Source organism: Saccoglossus kowalevskii, chromosome 6, assembly GCF_978046115.1.
Source record: "Saccoglossus kowalevskii chromosome 6, keSacKowa6.1, whole genome shotgun sequence".
Lineage (NCBI taxonomy): Eukaryota > Metazoa > Hemichordata > Enteropneusta > Harrimaniidae > Saccoglossus > Saccoglossus kowalevskii.
The window spans coordinates 34636673-34653987 of NC_140646.1; the positions used below are offsets into that span (position 1 = coordinate 34636673).

Here is a 17315-nt window from a genome sequence, read left to right on the forward strand (position 1 = left end):
TGAGCACAAAATTACTATTTGAATTTTTGATATCTTTTTTTTTCATTACCGAGAAATTTAATCCTAAAGTTGAGGTAACTGTTCACCAAGAATGGCATTTTAACTCTCCTGTGATTTTTTGGGCTGGGCCGATTTGGTTCAAACTTGGCAGAAAAGTCACACCTTCACTCTAGTTAGGTTGAAAAATCTGAAAACAAATTTTGGCCATCGTTTGCATGGCAACAGCCAAAAAAACTATTTGTTTAAATACCTTCCCGCCAAATGTATCTCACCTTACAATTTCAGAATTAAAAAGCACTCAGCTTGAGTGTGGGCAAAGATTTACTGTCCTATTTTTGTATGTATATTTTCATTAACGAGAAAATTGACCTCAAAGTTGGGGTAACTTTTCACCAGCAACTCCTCTGTGATTTTTTGGGCTCGGCTGATTTTGTTCATACTTCACAGGTAGGCCGTACCGTCACTAATTGGGAAAAAAGCCTGGCCCACCACTGCCATTGCAACAGCCAAAAACTGATTTTTTAATACTTTCGCCCCAAATGTATTACCTCCTACCAGTTTTGTAATAGCAGTGTTCAGATGATCATGCTTTTTATTTTGGCTACTTTGCGCACTGGTAAGATGTCACTGGCGCTGTATCAACGTAATCCCAACGCAACTTTGAACTGTAAATGCTGCCTTCATTCTAGAAAATACTATTGCAAAACTGTTGGAAATACTAAATGTAACAGCAGAATACGTCCTAGTAATAAACTAAGTGACTTCTAAAGACTGAATGGTTTTTGCGAACTTCGTATACAGGGCCCATTTAGTTATAAACTGACGTTAGCTTCACGTTCATGTCCTACCATGGAAACATGTTGCTAGATTTTTAGCAGAGCGGCTCGTCGACCAGCCTACCGGCTTGTATTGACTATGTCCCGGACTGTTTACTAGTACTTACTTACTTGTCAGTGTCTGACTGTTATATACAGCCCAGAACAGGTCAGAATAGTAAAAAAAAAGTCAGGAAATGTCAGTTGCCCGTGCCTTGTGAACCAAAACAATCTGTCACCCTTCGCCGCTACAGCATCGATATGATTTTATATTGCATAGAAAAGAACACTAAATACAGCTATCCCGGTCAGCAATCAAATCATCAAATCGTCATGATTTATGCAACTGGTATTTCCATCTATTTGCTTATTGGTCTGAACTTTAAAATTGTCAAGTCCGAGAGTGTGTTTTATGTACAGTGACGCCAAGTCCATCTTAGGCTAGTGGCATTGTCAAATTTTAGAGAGTACAGGAAAAGTTTCAGTAAGAAATTTACATGCATATCAAGATCCTTTTTTGGAACTGAACATGTTATATATTCAGCAAAAACAACGTTGCCATGTTTCTAGGCGTACAACGAATTGGAAACAAAAGAAATCGTCCGACCCAAACGACCTACGTCCTTGAGAGAGTCTAGTCTTATCGCCTTTGCCTTTGGAGCGAAAAAGATCGAAACTACTTACCGCGGCGATAGATACCTCAATTATATTTTGATTTTAGTAATCGAGGGTAAAAACCGTGTTTATGCTATGAGAAAGTGCAGATCCTGAACGTACTTTAGTGCAAATACATTTTTCCCAATCACGGCGAACGCAATTTAATGGGAGTGAATTTCCCTAGTTGTATGCGGTGTCCAATGTGGCGACCAAGAGCAAAAACATTGTTATGCAAATTTGCTTTAGTTGAAAATTTGAGTTTTTTCGGCGATATCTACGTGAATTTGAACCAAAATGTTATCCGCAAGACTCAGAATACGACTGTGACAGCCACTGAAACGCAATTGAAGGCAAATGAACACGTCAGGCAAAAAAGAGTCGTGGCGTAAAATGGAGGCAAATACCATTTTGACTCTTGAGGGGAATGGGAATCAGTTGATTTGAGGGTGTCACAATGAGCAAAGGAGTAAATCGTTTTTATGCTACGAAAAAATGCAGACCTTGAACGTACTTTTTGGACTTTAGTACAACGTCATTTTTGTTTGATTACCTAACGTTTTTATGTCCATTTGCTGCAAGTTACAGAGCACATACCTAAGCGGCCGTCCCTCAACAAATAATGAAGCAAAGGCATTTTCGATGTCGAAATCGCGAAACTCGCCCTTTTTACGCAAACTGGGAAGTTCGAATTACCAAACGAAGTTACAGGACGACGAAGATAAAATATCCAAGAATCAACACATACCAAAAATTATATCTCAAAAGTGAATATTCGTGGTGTATTTTAAGTCTAACCGGACCACAAGTGAAAATAAGTACTCTAAATATCCAAATATATTTTAGTATGGGGTAGTAAAAACAAGAGAACTGGTGATGGTTGTGAGCCATAACTGCCTCAGCACAAAGACTGTTGTGTAATGGAAGGAAATGTAAAGGGAAATGTATTGTAGTGTTACGTCTGTGTAATTTACAATATATCTGCAGTAACCTTCACTGTTACGGACAATATGGGAGTAGAAGTAAGGACGGGCGAATTTTGCGAAATAGTAGTTACTATTGACACCCTCTTCATCTATATTTTCATACATATTTTGTAATATAAATTTATTTCTTGTCAATAATTAATTTGTATGATTGTAATGGGCCGGAGGCCATTAAACAATTAATAAAATTATTATTATTATAGTTACCAGACATTGTGGGATATTAAAATATGGATGATAAACAGCAAGTGATATTTCCAGAGATATAGTTGGAATTGAAGCAAGTGGCCTATTAACCCATGAAACATACTCACACATATCCGTACATATCACCCTATCTTATTGTGTGCGGGTCAAAGCTGTCATGTACACAATCATAATAACTGGAAATGGTTTTAGAACGGAAAACTGTTTTATTACAGTAGATAATTATATGAGCAATAAAAACTGAAATTTAGAAAAACTATGAACAATAAATAATGATAATCTGTGATTTGCTGTACAGTTTTCAGAAAACTATTAACCGAACCATAACATTTATAAAAAGCACAGTGCTGAGATTCACTTAGAGTATACCTGAAATATAATCTTACAATTGCATACGAGTCGTCAAAACGTACATAAGTCAAATTTTGTATAGTTTCAATACACATACAAGCACAAGTATATATTTTGACAATAAACCCCTCATTCACATTGTGCAAATACAAACAAGACATTAAACCTTTCTGACAGTAACATGTAAGTGTTGTATATACCCGAATGAAAAGTTCGGAGTCCTGGCGAATACTTCTAGCGAGTACCTCTCTAAAAACCTCTTCAACTAGCCAAGGCCAATCACTAATGTGCGGGGTCATTAATTAAATAGTAATAATTTTATTAACACTTACACATTCCCCGGAGGGATTGGCAATGGTTACAAATGCTTAAGAAAGAATAAAGGGTTAAAAATAAATAAATAAACTAGAAAACATACAAAAAAATAGGATTATACATTACAGAGAAAAAAATATTAAGAAAAATATATTATACTATAATAAGATAGAAAATAAAATGCAAAACTAAACTGTGAAAGAAAATTGTCACTGGGGTTGCTGTCTTATTTCAAAACACTTCTTTGGGTACTTTGCTGCAGGGAGTTTAGTAGACCACTGTTGTTTAGCAAGGCTGTCTTTGGTGGCAAGTTTTGGATTTTGGTTTTTGCCATTTCGAATAAAACATTTTTAGGTGATACTCATTTTCATCTTCTATTTGATTCTGATCATAATCGCATAATCTATTAGCAAAGGGTATTCGTTTGTGTCTGCCAGTCTCAATTTTCAAGTTATGGTCACTGAGGCGGAATTTGGTCAAATTTTCGCACATCTCAATATTTTGCAGGGTAACAACATCAAAAGTTCAATGTAGGATAAAAAACTTAATTCCTTTAGGTCCCCCTCCCCCCACTGAAAGTTAATTGATAAAAATTGATCATGGCGTCTTACCAACTCACGCCCAAAAAACCCAGCCACCAAACCTTCAGCCGTCCAAGAGGAAATAATGAAGGGGAATATACGCATGCGCAAACTACTTTTCTGGGTTCTGCGCATGCTCTAGATCCATGCCCTGAAATTTTCTCGTCTTGGATGTGTTTTTTTTTCATTTTCTGTTATTTTTGTCCATGATAGGATATCGATGGAAACTTTTTAAGGTCAACTTACCCCACCCTAAACTAAAGCAAATAAGTTTTTTATCCGACATCGATCTTTTGACGTCGTCCCTAACAAGGCAGATTTCAAAAGTAAAATTGGTTTTTAATGTATGTTCTTAATTTTTATTTTCATTTTTTTTTTGATTGTTGTTATGTAATTCACTTTTCCAAGTTGATAAATGATGTTTGTACATTTTTATTAATTTACCTAATTGCCTTGCTGTTAGAATGTCATTGTTTTGACCAGGTTTGACTGATTGATGTTATTCAAAAGGGAGTCTACAATAGTGTACCTCGGGCATTCACGCAAACTGCAAATCATTTCACCGCATCCATAGTTGTTGACAGCTACCATGATGGATGTATTGTTACGTATTTTGACCCCCGGATTCTGACCTTGCTTTCTGGCTACTTTTACTGCCCTTTCAAACCAGTTCAGTTTCCTTTCATTATTACATCCAGATTCCATGATATTTAATATTTAAAACCAACCTTTATTTCACAGTCACTCTAGTTTTTCTAAAATTATTTTACTGATCAAAAGACTTTTCACTCCCATCATGCAATTTCCCATAGTAATTCCACAGACACAGCGGCGATCGCCAACAGAACTACAAATAACCTCGCTCTCAGGAGCTGAGGAATGAATGCTTTTGTTGCGCTGAAAGTGCGATCGGTAACGCCCACGAAACTCGAGGCATGACCTTCGATGCGCCAGAGGAAACAGATTTTAAAATACAACATACTCGCATTTGTAGTACATCTGGCATTTGATTATTAACCTACGAAATACAACATAGTTCTGACTTGTGTACGGCAACCGAGGTGCCTCACAACATCATGGCATTTTATAAAACCATTTTTACAATTTTTATTTTATAAACCCACTTTCGTTTCTTAGATCTGTTTAAATCCATTTTCGTTTTTAAAAGACATTTTTGTTTTTAAAATCCGTTTTCATTTTTAAAATCCACTTTTGTTTTTAAAATCCGTTTTCATTTTTAAAATCCACTTTTGTTTTCAAAATCAATTCTCGTTTTTAAAATCCATTTTCATTTTCAAAATCCTTTTTCATTTTAATAATCCTTTTCCATTGTTAAAATTCATTTTCATTTTCAAAATCCATTTTCGTTTTTAAAATCCGTTTTCATTTATAAAATCCATTTTTGTTTTTTGTTGATTTTTGAACCATAGGTATATGTGTATATTTCACAGAACTAACTGAAAAATCACTGTTGTTATAGATGAATACATTTTCTCAATGTTTCACAACAGTGGATATGATGTCACATTTTACCCACAATCCTTTGCTGGAGAATCAAGATGGCGGACTACATAATACTGTTGAAAAGTTGAATATCTAGAGAATGAAAAGTTATATAAAAAAAGTGTAAATTGCATTCTCCTACATTTGTGGGGGTCTTTTTTTTAGGGAGCATTATGTTGTTTGGCTTGACTTCTCCTTTAACTTAATATTCTTAATATAACATCTAACTGCTTTACCAGTCCTTAAAAATGACCATTCTTAACCTAATCGTCTTAGCGGTCTTTCAACAGGTTTACTTTAGAAGGCCAATTACGCCACCCAAATGATTTAATCATGGACTTCATGTAGCACATTGACCAGCGCTGGAACAAGTTTCTATGCGTGTCATGATCACTTCTTTCTCCGAACGTTTTACTGGCTTTGATACCACTTACAATTTGTTTACTACAGGCGTCATTTTTTTGACTGGTAGAGTGTCGCGCCCCACCAGAGCCTTTACCAGTATAATACGGACCCGGGAATAACTAACTGTAAACCGCAGGGTTCATCTTTATTCTATGACAAAGTTAGCAATTTTTCTAGGACTTCCAGCCCCGCTGGTGATACAAATTAGTTCACCTTTTAAAAGATATTGTGCATTTAAAAAACGGACTTTCCAGTGCGCGATGGGGGTTTCGTCCGAACCCCTCGACCCTCCCCCGGCTACGGGCATTCAGCGAGTGACGTTTCCATGGCGAGGCTTACTTACGCAAGTTTTCTTCAGAATATTACTTATTTAGCCGTGGTTCCGCGGTGATTTTGGGTCCATAAGGTGTTCTTGGCTTCATCGGTCGGCTTACACTGTGGTATCGAATACATTTGTGGTCCGACTATAACTTATTCTAATCAACCTTGGAGCTCTCATTTTATCAGCTGTAAGGTTGATAATCAGATTAGAAAAAGTTGTAGTGGTTCTGCTGCGTTATCGTACCGCATAAGGTACCGTCGGTATACAAGGCAGCGCCATCGGTGTACAGGCCGGACCAGAAATGCATTCGACGCCACAGTGCAAGCCGACAGATGAAGTAAGAACCCAAAAATGCCGCGGAACCACGGCTAAATAGGGTATAGTCTTAAGAAGAACTTACGTAAAAAAGCCTTACTGTGGAAACGTCACTGGTGGAAATAAAAAAAAATGCCATTACCAATGCCGATTTACAATTTCTAGCCATGTCAGACTAGGTCATAGGTCTAAAAATGAAAATGGATTTTGCAATTGAAAGTTGAAATGAGATTGAAAACACAAATCGAATATTGAATCGAAATGAGAATCTCATTAAAAACAATTAGGGACTGGACAGAAAGTAAATAACAATTAGGGACTGGACAGAAAGTAAATGAAAATGGAATTTGAAAACGAACTCGGATTTAAAAAATGAAAAACGATTTTAAAAACGAATCTGGATTTTAAAAACGAAAATGGATTTCAAAAATGAAAATGGATTTAAAGATTTTGAATTTTAAAATAAAAACAGAACTCAGAAACGGAAGTGGGTTTTAAGAATCGATTTCAGAACCGAAAATGGTTATTAAAAAAGGATTTTAAAAAATAAAAATAAGTTTTCCAAATGAAAATGGTTGTGAAAATGATTTTATAAAATACCATGTTGTAAGCCACCTCGGTTGCCGTACTTGTGACCTACCTTGTAAATGAGTATTTTGCGTCACGTATGTGAAGTGAAAGCCTGGGTTGTTTAGTCCACGCGTTCAAGTTTTGATCGCGAACTTTTAATACCAAGTAATCTGGGTCACGACACGCCCTCTAAGGCGCATTATGGAAAATGACCAATGTTCAGTTTTAGTCAGTATCGAATTGTCTGTTCATTTATTTTTTTAACCTTTTGTTGCGTCGAATAATTTAACAGGACCCCACGATAAGTACTAGAAAGCATGTAATAATACTTGATACTAGGTTATAAACATACAGTGATGAACGAGTTGTGTGTTCGCTTATTAGGTATCACTCAAGTTGGCTTGATACGTCTGTGTTCGGTTTAAATTCCCATTCTATATGTATTAATTAATTACTGCAGTAATGTAACTTCAACATTTTCTCGTGTGTTCAGGTACACGTCAATCCATGTTATTACGTTATAGTCACTACGTCATCCAAGATGTCGTGTCAGCCTAGTTCTCAAACAAAGTTACCTGGATCGGAGTTTGTATACAAAGAATACCAGAACCCCAACAGAGATCGAGCTATCACGGGAACATTGCAGCAGGGCTTTGCATGGGGAGTAGCCACAGCAGCTTATCAAAAAGAAGGGATCTGGAACGAGGATGGCAAAGGTGCCAGTATTTGGGACACGTTCTCCCATCAAGAAGGCAATATCTATGGCAACCATAATGGTGATATTGCATGTGATAGTTACCATAAAATAAACCAAGACGTAGAACTAATGAAGCAACTTGGGTTGGCACACTACCATTTCTTCATATCATGGTCGCGTATTCTGCCAAGAATACCACCAAGTCAATCAACCAAGCTGGTATTGATTACTATCGGGAATTAATCGATGCATTGTTGGAGGCCAACATTAAACCTATGGTTACTTTGTACCACTGGGATCTTCCACAAGCACTGCAGGATATAGGCGGATGGGAAAGCTACATGATTGTTGTATATTTCGATCAATATGCCGATGTATGTTTTAGAGAATTCGGAGATAAAGTGAAGCTATGGATTACGTTCAACGAACCATCAGAGTTTATCAAAGAAGATTACAAAACAAGCATCCTAGCGCCAGGGTTGAAGCACTAAGGTACGAGCGTATATCGAGTTGCCCACAACGTGTTACTATACCATAGTACAGCCTGGAGGACATACGATAAGAAGTACATGGCCTCCCAGAAAGGAATGGTTGGTATTACCTTGGTTTGTGATTGAGCAATACCATATTCCAACAGTAAAGATGATGTTGTTGTCATTGAACGATTCATGACGTTCTTGTTTGGATGGTTCGCGAATACAGTATTTGGCAGACGCTATGAAACAGCAGGTCATGATGAAGAGTCGTGAACAGGGACTGACGCCGTCTAGGTTACCAGATTTTAATGAAGAGGAGAAATCGCTTATATTAGGTACGATGGATTTCCTCGGGTTAAATTACTACACGAGGAAACGTGTGCGCCATCTCTCGTCGACTACGTACCCCGCCGGTTTAGACGCCGACCAGGATTTGCATTGCACATACGATGACGATTGGCCTACGAGTAGTTCGGTGTGGCTGAGACCAGTACCTTGGGGATTTAGAGAACTCCTCCACTGGGTGAAAAACAAGTACAACAACCCGCCGATATACATCACCGAAAACGGCTTCTCCGATACGATGATAGAGACTCGAGAGCGGAGGTTATCCGAGTCTGGACGATAAATGCAGAAGCAAGTATATCAGAAGTCATATTAACGAACTCCTAAAAGGTAAATAATAATAAAAAAATAATCGAGAGACCATGATTTTGGCTGGTAACCGGACACACGCATATAAAAATATATGCTTTATCTGTGTAATCTACACATATGCTTAATATTGTCCGTGTATATACCCGGTGCATTTACTAATTCCTAATTCCTATAATGAATTAGCCAATTGGTAGCTGTTCCACTGATATATCACAGAAATATTCTACAAATTCCAACGACACTAAGTCTAGGGTTACAAGCCGAAAATCTGGTTAGTTTTGGGTTGAAACCTATCGTTTATTAATCAGCTGGTTTGCATAATATTTGGCAAACGTTTTGTATTTCTGTCCAAATTAATAAAATGCACGTACACAAAGGGAAGTGATGGTCCGAGTGGAAAATCATTTTTGTGAACGATTAAGTTATTATTTTGTTTACTGGATGCTGCAGCTTTTTTGTTGCTCTCCACTCGTACACACGTGTGTGCGCGTATAATTCAATGAAACTTGCTATCTATTTGTTTTTAGCCTATATCATGGACAATGTTGATATTCGAGGATACATGACTTGGTCACTAGTGGACAACTTTGAATGAAACGACGGATATTCCAGTAAATTCGGTCTATATCATGTATACATTACAGTCACCCTTTTAGTTGATGTGACTACACTGTAGACACAGCCATTATTATAGAAATCCGTTGTCTTTCACTATTTGTCTTGTATGTCTTGACGAAAGTCTTTGGCGTTCTTGGTCTTGAAGGATCAGTCTACTACTGCGTTCACGTTACGAGATCTAGGCACGTACCGAAATTTTTAATCCGTTATGTTTGCAGAGGGATTACAGCAGTTGCGTTCACGTTCGGGACCCACTTAGGACTGACTCGGCTCGAGCCGAAATCACGCCCTCATTCGTCGATCTGTTGGCCCAAACATGGAAAATGATATATGATGATAATAATAATTGTTATAGTGAAATTATATCAATTTGTTGATATGATGTTTATTACGAGCCATCGTGCACATGAACGGCAAAGAAGATTCGAAACACAATTATTTTTTTCACGTCAATGTAGTATTGCAAGAAAATAGAGGTTGCAGCAGCAAATAAATATGCATCGCTGATGATGGTTTGCATTCATTCCATTCATTACTACAGCATCCGACCATATACTAGTATATCTTAATTTCCTGTCATCGTTATTTCATACTAGTATGAATCAACTTATGTTTTTCTTAAATTTACCACCGAGGGCGTGATTTCGGCTAGTGCCGAGCGTTCAGGCAGCAAATCTCGGCACGTGCCGAGTTTCGGTCCCAAGCATCTATCGGGACCGAGATCGAGTTCTTTTCGGCACGTGCCGACTCGGTTACGACCGTTCACACACAAGTTTCGTAGTAGTAGACTGATCCTTCATCCACCTGCGATATCTTTAATATGTAAATTTACGTGAACAATGGAAACAAAGTTAGAAACGAGTGTACACATTTTTACAAACAATCCTTCGAACATGATTGGTTAATACAAACGCGCAGATGACTCGGGGTCAAAGTGCATAGACGTAACTTACTGTATAGTTCACTGCGTGTGCAGGAGTTCTCCGCCAATCAGTGATCGTTTAACGACTCACTGACCATGACAAAACTGCGTGAAACGCCGAAAAATTCCATTGACGAATTGGGCGCGATGGCAACCGTACTACCAACCGAAGACACTTCAAGATGTAATAAAAAGAAATCGAAACTCCATAAAGGCGCCACATTGAACAAATCATGTCACGTCTGCCACACGGAGGGTGACAATGTGAAGACGTGTGCACGATGTGGCATCATCCACTACTGCTCAAAGACCTGCCAGAAAGAAGACTGGCGTCGACACAAGCAAGAATGCAACGACCGCCGTTTCGAAAAACAGTTGTTGGACGGTGTCAACTATGTTCACTCCGAGCATCCTGATTGCATACCCGTCGACCTTAGCGATGTCTCATTCGAATACGAGCCCCCGATGGATCGTCAAGTTCTGCTGGCCAGGATTGTGGATGGACCCCTGCCAGCTATTCTACGCCACAGTATCGTAATTGAAGACCCACTCGGCAACAAAGTAAATGTCTTCTTCTATCTTGACTACGACAAACCAGAGCCATACTTCAAGTGGGAGGACGTGAAGAAGGGGAACCTTATCTGCATCCAAGACCCGTTCCTTCACCACTTTCTGGATGGACAAGTTGGCATTCGTATCGACGAGGCCTGCGATATTCACATTATTCGCTAACTTTATGGCATCGATATCACGAATACTCTATATTTACTTGTTGATATTGTATTGTACATGTATTGAATTAAATATTATCTGACAAACCCTTGTTTATTCTGATAAATGTATCCACAAATCGTTCGTTCGTGGTGAAACACTACGCTCTTGTAAGTTGCACGACAACATATTGTCACAATTGTGAATGGAGTGAGGAGTCGGGTGTGTATTGTTCGCTGTGTGATCAGGATATCTGGAGTGGGATTCTTCGAGTCGGGGGAAACTCGCTTAGCAGCGGAGGTACAGTTATCGTTGATGTACACCCATTCAATTAGAATTATGTACAGAGACAGGAAACACACCAAGATTTAAAGTGGCTTGAAGGTTTTTAGTATATACTCTCACCAAGCTAGTTTGTCCCTACTAAAATTACTACGGGGAATCACAAAACTTGGGGTGTAGGCTTTTGGCAGTCAGGCACGTGTCTCTCTGACAATCAGGCAGGAGTCTCCATTTTCTTAGCAACCGGGTGTCTCCTCACAAAAACGAGCCGTTGACACTTTCCCATTTTTTTCATGGAGTGCGAATACAGGTCACAGCTTGCCCGGTAATAAAATTTCAAGAATGTATGAAACATCTCCAAACGAGTGTAATTCTAATTTACTAAGTCAAATTGAAATAAGTATAAATTTTATCATTTGTGTGTTAACAGGAACCCACAAATGATTTGGAATGTATTTTAGCTTTGTGAAAATATCAGTGGCCGTCAATGTGACTTGACACCCCTCTTACTCGCCATTAATTCAAAATAATCAGTCTTCGGGAATTTTCAACTACTGACATTTAAATAACTACGCATTTCATCTGCTCGAAGCTTGGGATTGACACGCATCTGTTTCAATCTGGGAGCGAGCTATTTAAGAACTGCAAAATTGTATACGCACGGCACACATGCCGTATTTTTTGAGACTGTTGTGTTTCTTTCTCCCTTTTTTGGGTGGGGTGGTGGCAATTCTGTACGCAGTTATTTCGCCACACAAGCGCCTTTTGCGACGAGCGACTTTAGCGAAAACATGTTTTCAATAGTATAGACTTTTTATAAGTGGTGTTGTATCGTGGACGACAGTTACTTTATATTATATATTTACCATCTCACCCACCCTTACGGAGTATTGGAGTATACAGATAATGTACACACATCCGAGAGACATACTTGACGGAGCTATACAGATAAGTAAATACTGTTAAATAATATTTCAAAAAAAGATGGGATAAGTGTACATATAAATGAAATGTTAGACTGGCAAAGTCGGGACTTCTTTTTTGTTTTACAAAAAAAAATATAATTGTCAATTTAGCCTTTTTAACGTGATCGCGAAAACTAGCGTGACTGCGAAAGAAATCCCTTTAGCGGTCAGGTAAAAGGACTAAAAAAAACAATTATTTCTTTCCGACTTTGCCAGTCTAATGAAATGTTTATGCCATATAAGAATACAATTACGACTTGATTGTTTATATTGTGACATAATGAGACTAATAAACTTTGCTAGGCACGACATATATTTCGCATTTTTAACATTAAAGAGTTAGTTCATTTTTGCTGTATTCGCCTTTAGCATTATAATACTTTCGGAATAAATTGCTTCTAGCTACTTTAAATGCTGAACCTATCAAAACAGAATACATTTCATCACCCGGGTCAGCAGTAATACACAGTTGAGAACATATATTGAAGAGTGGGTTATTTTGAAATCTACTTACAGATATTAGTAATCTAGGGTTGCCGCAGCGAAATCTTGTCAAACTAATACGATGTGCCACACTCATGACTGATATATCTTTCAATGCCAGGCTCTGTTTTAATAATCTCATAATTTGAACATAATTTATTGGAATATACTTCACTAAACTAATTTTGTAATTCTATATCATAAATTCTACATTCTATACTTTTTAGCTACTTTTTCTTAACATTTTAAAAATCATTGTCAATACCATACGTCCTGTTATTTTTGAATTATTATGAAATTCAATGCAACTAAATGCAATGTTTAAATATTCGTCAAGATCATTGGTATTTTCACTAATGAACGGTTACTTGCCAAATTTTCGAAAATAGTCCTTAAATTCATTCAGGGTTATATTACCGGATTGCGCTTTCTTGGGGTTACTGAACTTATTTAAGATAATCCAGCATCGTTTTGGATTGTTGAGTTTAATTCCGTAAATGACAGTTAAGCCTCTTATGATATTGACTTGTACCTATTCGAAATGTGTCTTTTGTAGTCTATGTTTAGCTTTCAGATATTCCAATCTTTTGTTTTCACATTCTCTATTAAACCAAGGTTTATTATTTGTCACAGATTGTTTTTGTTTGCTTTTAGAATTTTTATAATAAATGTAAGATTTGTGCATCCCAAAGCTTTTGGATGTAGTGATGAGAATATTACATAAATCACTAGTCATTTTGTCCATTTCGAGCTGAAATGTAAAATGTTTTAAGTGTAATATTTCAATATTATTAAAGTTGTTGTTATACTCGTTTGCTAGACCAGAATCCCACTTTAAAATAGACGGTTTGTGGCTTGTTAGTATATCAGTGTTGTTGATATTTACCATTGGATCTTCCTGATAATACATTGAGGGCGCTTGTGTGCCAGAGCTCGCTTTGACCGTAATGCAAATAGGACAGTGTGCATCCGACAAACATTTATTCAGGCTATCGATGCTAACAACGTGAAATTACCGTTACAATAGTCGTCACCCAAGCGCCCGTTTATGATTTGTACGACCATTATTATTGGTGCAAGAATCAAGTTAAATCGTTTTGTTGGGATGCCCAGTGATCTGAGTGATTCTGAATTAGGCTTGGAATTAAACCAGTTAAATAAATCATTATCGCTAACATTCATCCCACAAATATTAGCAACAGATTCTTCTATACATATAAAATCATTCATTAGGCCGGTTCTAGAGTACTCGTGTGGCAGACAGACACATTCCACGATCAATTCATAACCAAACTCATCTTTCAGAGTATGTTTCTTGTATTTGAGATACGTAATTGGCATTTTTGAAAGTAAAAAACAGATACCATGAATTCCTCAATATCTATCCGACTTACATTTTATTTGCATTACAAATTGTACATATATAGGAATAAATTCAATATCGATAACATCAGATTGAGTTTCGCTAAGGCATACTAATTCAAAATTTTGGATATATTTTTCAGAAATTTCGCACAAACATTGAGTTGAACATTACGAAATGAGGAAGTGAATGCAAATGAAGCATAACAGTGGTCTATCTGAATAGACTTATTGCATGGAAAGGGATTGGCATTGTCCTAGTTTTCATAATACATATCTAGTTCCCTGAGCTTTGTCTCTGGCCATCCGATCATGAACAGGACATCAATTACGCGACCATCAATTGACCTGTCACCATATCTTCTTTATACTTGAATCTTTACTCAATTGGCGCATCACTTTAGATCTCATGGTTGTTAAGTCTTTATTAATATACACAGCATTACACTTTGGTTTAGTTTTTAATTTATGTTTATTTTCATGATGATTCTCCATGGACAAACTTTACAATAAGCGGTTTGGTACCAAGACCTTTCGGCAGTCTGTGACTCACTCTGATATCTTTATTTTTGATTTCCACTCCTATTTCCGCGGCCAGATCAATCATTAGTTGATAAATAGATAAATTATTAGTGGTCTGAGGTTGATTCGTGTCTTCTGCCTCCCGATTCCGCCATTTCGAAAAATCAAGCTGAAATCCTTTGTGACAACAAAATTTGCCCTTCAAAATGCAGGAAATAGCGTTTCAGAGGGTCTACATTTCAACATTTTTAAGGGGGAGCATGCCCCCGGGCCCGCGCGAGGTTGGTGAGCAGATCTCGCCCCATACAAAATTTCGTGCGCCGCCTCTGTCTCCTACCGTATTGTTTTTTAATATTTATAAGTTTTTTATTGGTAATCATTCATAATACATACAGTGAGCAGAATACACTGCGTACATATACAGACTAATATACAAGTGCATTAAAGACATAACAATTTGGTGGATTTTAATCCACTTATTACAGTGCTTTTTAATTTTGTCTTTGTTCTCAGCAATGTTGTATTCAAGATGATAGTTATACTTAACTTGGTTCAGAAAAATTGGAAAGTGGGGTTTTAGGTTTCTCATTTTCATAAGATAAATATGTCTTTTAGCCAGAAGCAGTAAGTGGTTGTGCAACCTAGACAAAATCACTTCCCTAAATAAAATTTCACTAAGAGTTGGCACTTCCCTCATTACTAATGCATCTCTGAAACACTGGAGGAACTTTAACCAGAATAATTTTGTTGCATCACATGAAAAGAAAAGATGTTCAACTGTCTCACTCTCATCTCCACAGAATGTACATAATTCAGATATTGTACCCCTCTTCTCTTTAGGTCATAATTAGTATATAAAATATGGTGGAGTAATCTGAACTGAAATTCTCTGGTCTTAAACCTATTGCCACTCTAAATGGCAAGTTATATGTGGCTTTCCAATCTCTAGTTAGATCAAATTTTCTTTCATAGCCCTCACTGACAGGAACACTGATTTTAATATATTCGTTATCAAAGTAATACTGGTCTGTATTTAGTTCTTCAAAACTATCTTCACATTCCAAAGTCTTCCACTCGGATGCAAGACTCTGAATAATTCCATATAGCTTCAGTAAACAACTCAATCCCCTATCCTGAAATTTTTGCAACTGCATTAGATGGATATAAGTTATGAACATATCTAAATCCCCTAACACTTAACTCCTTATAATACACAGATGTGCCTCCAATTAGTATGTGCCTATTATTCCAAATCATTTGTTCAGGGACATAATTAAGTTCAATAGTTTTATCATTAATTGTATTACATGACGACCAAGCTTCTAATGCTTCTATGTAAAACTGTTGCAAGGACAGGTTAAGCAGTTTTGTCTCAAATTACACTTGAATAAAAATGTACCACCCACTTGCCTAAGAAATGTTTTCCAAGGGTGTTGAATGTTCTCATCCAAAAATCTCTTTAAGAAACCAATTCTAAACATATTGTGCATAACTCTTACCTCAGGAGCATTCAGCCCTCCTTTCCCAATATCTTTCACCATGACCCCCGTATTGTTTTACATTGTTTGTTCATGTTAGTAATTGCTATTTTGGATTCAGTAACACGTCTATTTTCTAAGTGAGCGAGTTCATCAAGAATCAGTTTGGTTGATGCAGTTACAGCAGCTGTTATAACAATAATAAGCATTAGTTGTATGTCAGTCACGACCTGCAATACGATTTATCCAATTACACCAGCACCAACTGTACCACTAGTACGAACAGACCCGGTTCTTTTAGGGGAGGTTACATTCAATTGAGATTTACCATCATTAATTGCATGTTCACAGATTCTTGATAAGTTTAGTAAACCGATGGATTCGGTTGTGACTGAGTTGTTAGCACGCAGAATTCTCTGTTCGTCGATCGAAGAGTGAATATGTTAATTCCTCGACAGGGTGGAGTTACATGAAGCAATTGGCTGAAGAAAATCATCTCATTATTGTAAATTAATACTATTTGGAACACCAAAACGTATGAATTGTTAGATTGTCTAATATAGTACATCGCTGTTGTCATTAATTATATCTTGTCTCTAGCCCATTTCGGATAGAATAAGATTTTATTTTTATATCCAACAGCATTCCCGGCTGACTCAACAATATTAGGAAATGTTTATCACTTCATTTATTTTAACAAGTATTTCAAAAGATTAAAATACCTGAGATTGTTTTTACTATCGAGAGAAATGATTTGAGTGTTGATTTAAAAAAAGAAGAAGAATAGATGAATATTTTTCCAGGTATTACTCATATTATTAGATCACTTTTTAAGCCAAGTAATATTTAGTGTTTGTTGCATATGTACCATATTGACCAGTCATAGATACATTTTAAATGAGTGTGTTCAGTTTCTTTAGTATGTTAATAAATAGAACGATTAAAGCCATCAGATAAGTAAATTGAGAAAAGATGAGTATTTCGTGACAATAGTTTTGCTCATTATAATCAGATATTTATACCACCATAATTTATTTTTCAGTTCGACAAATTAATTTTTATTTAAATTTTGTCAATTCCGTTTTGCATCAGTTATTGAGCTGACTGTGATATCATAT

The 17315-nt window shown here is 36.9% G+C and overlaps 1 pseudogene; it reads left to right on the plus strand.

The window, feature by feature from the left end:
• The first annotated feature begins 7565 nt into the window (after nt 1-7565).
• On the plus strand, nt 7566-9530 carry LOC100374626 (lactase-like protein; annotated as a pseudogene).
• Nucleotides 9531-17315: the final 7785 nt, after the last annotated feature.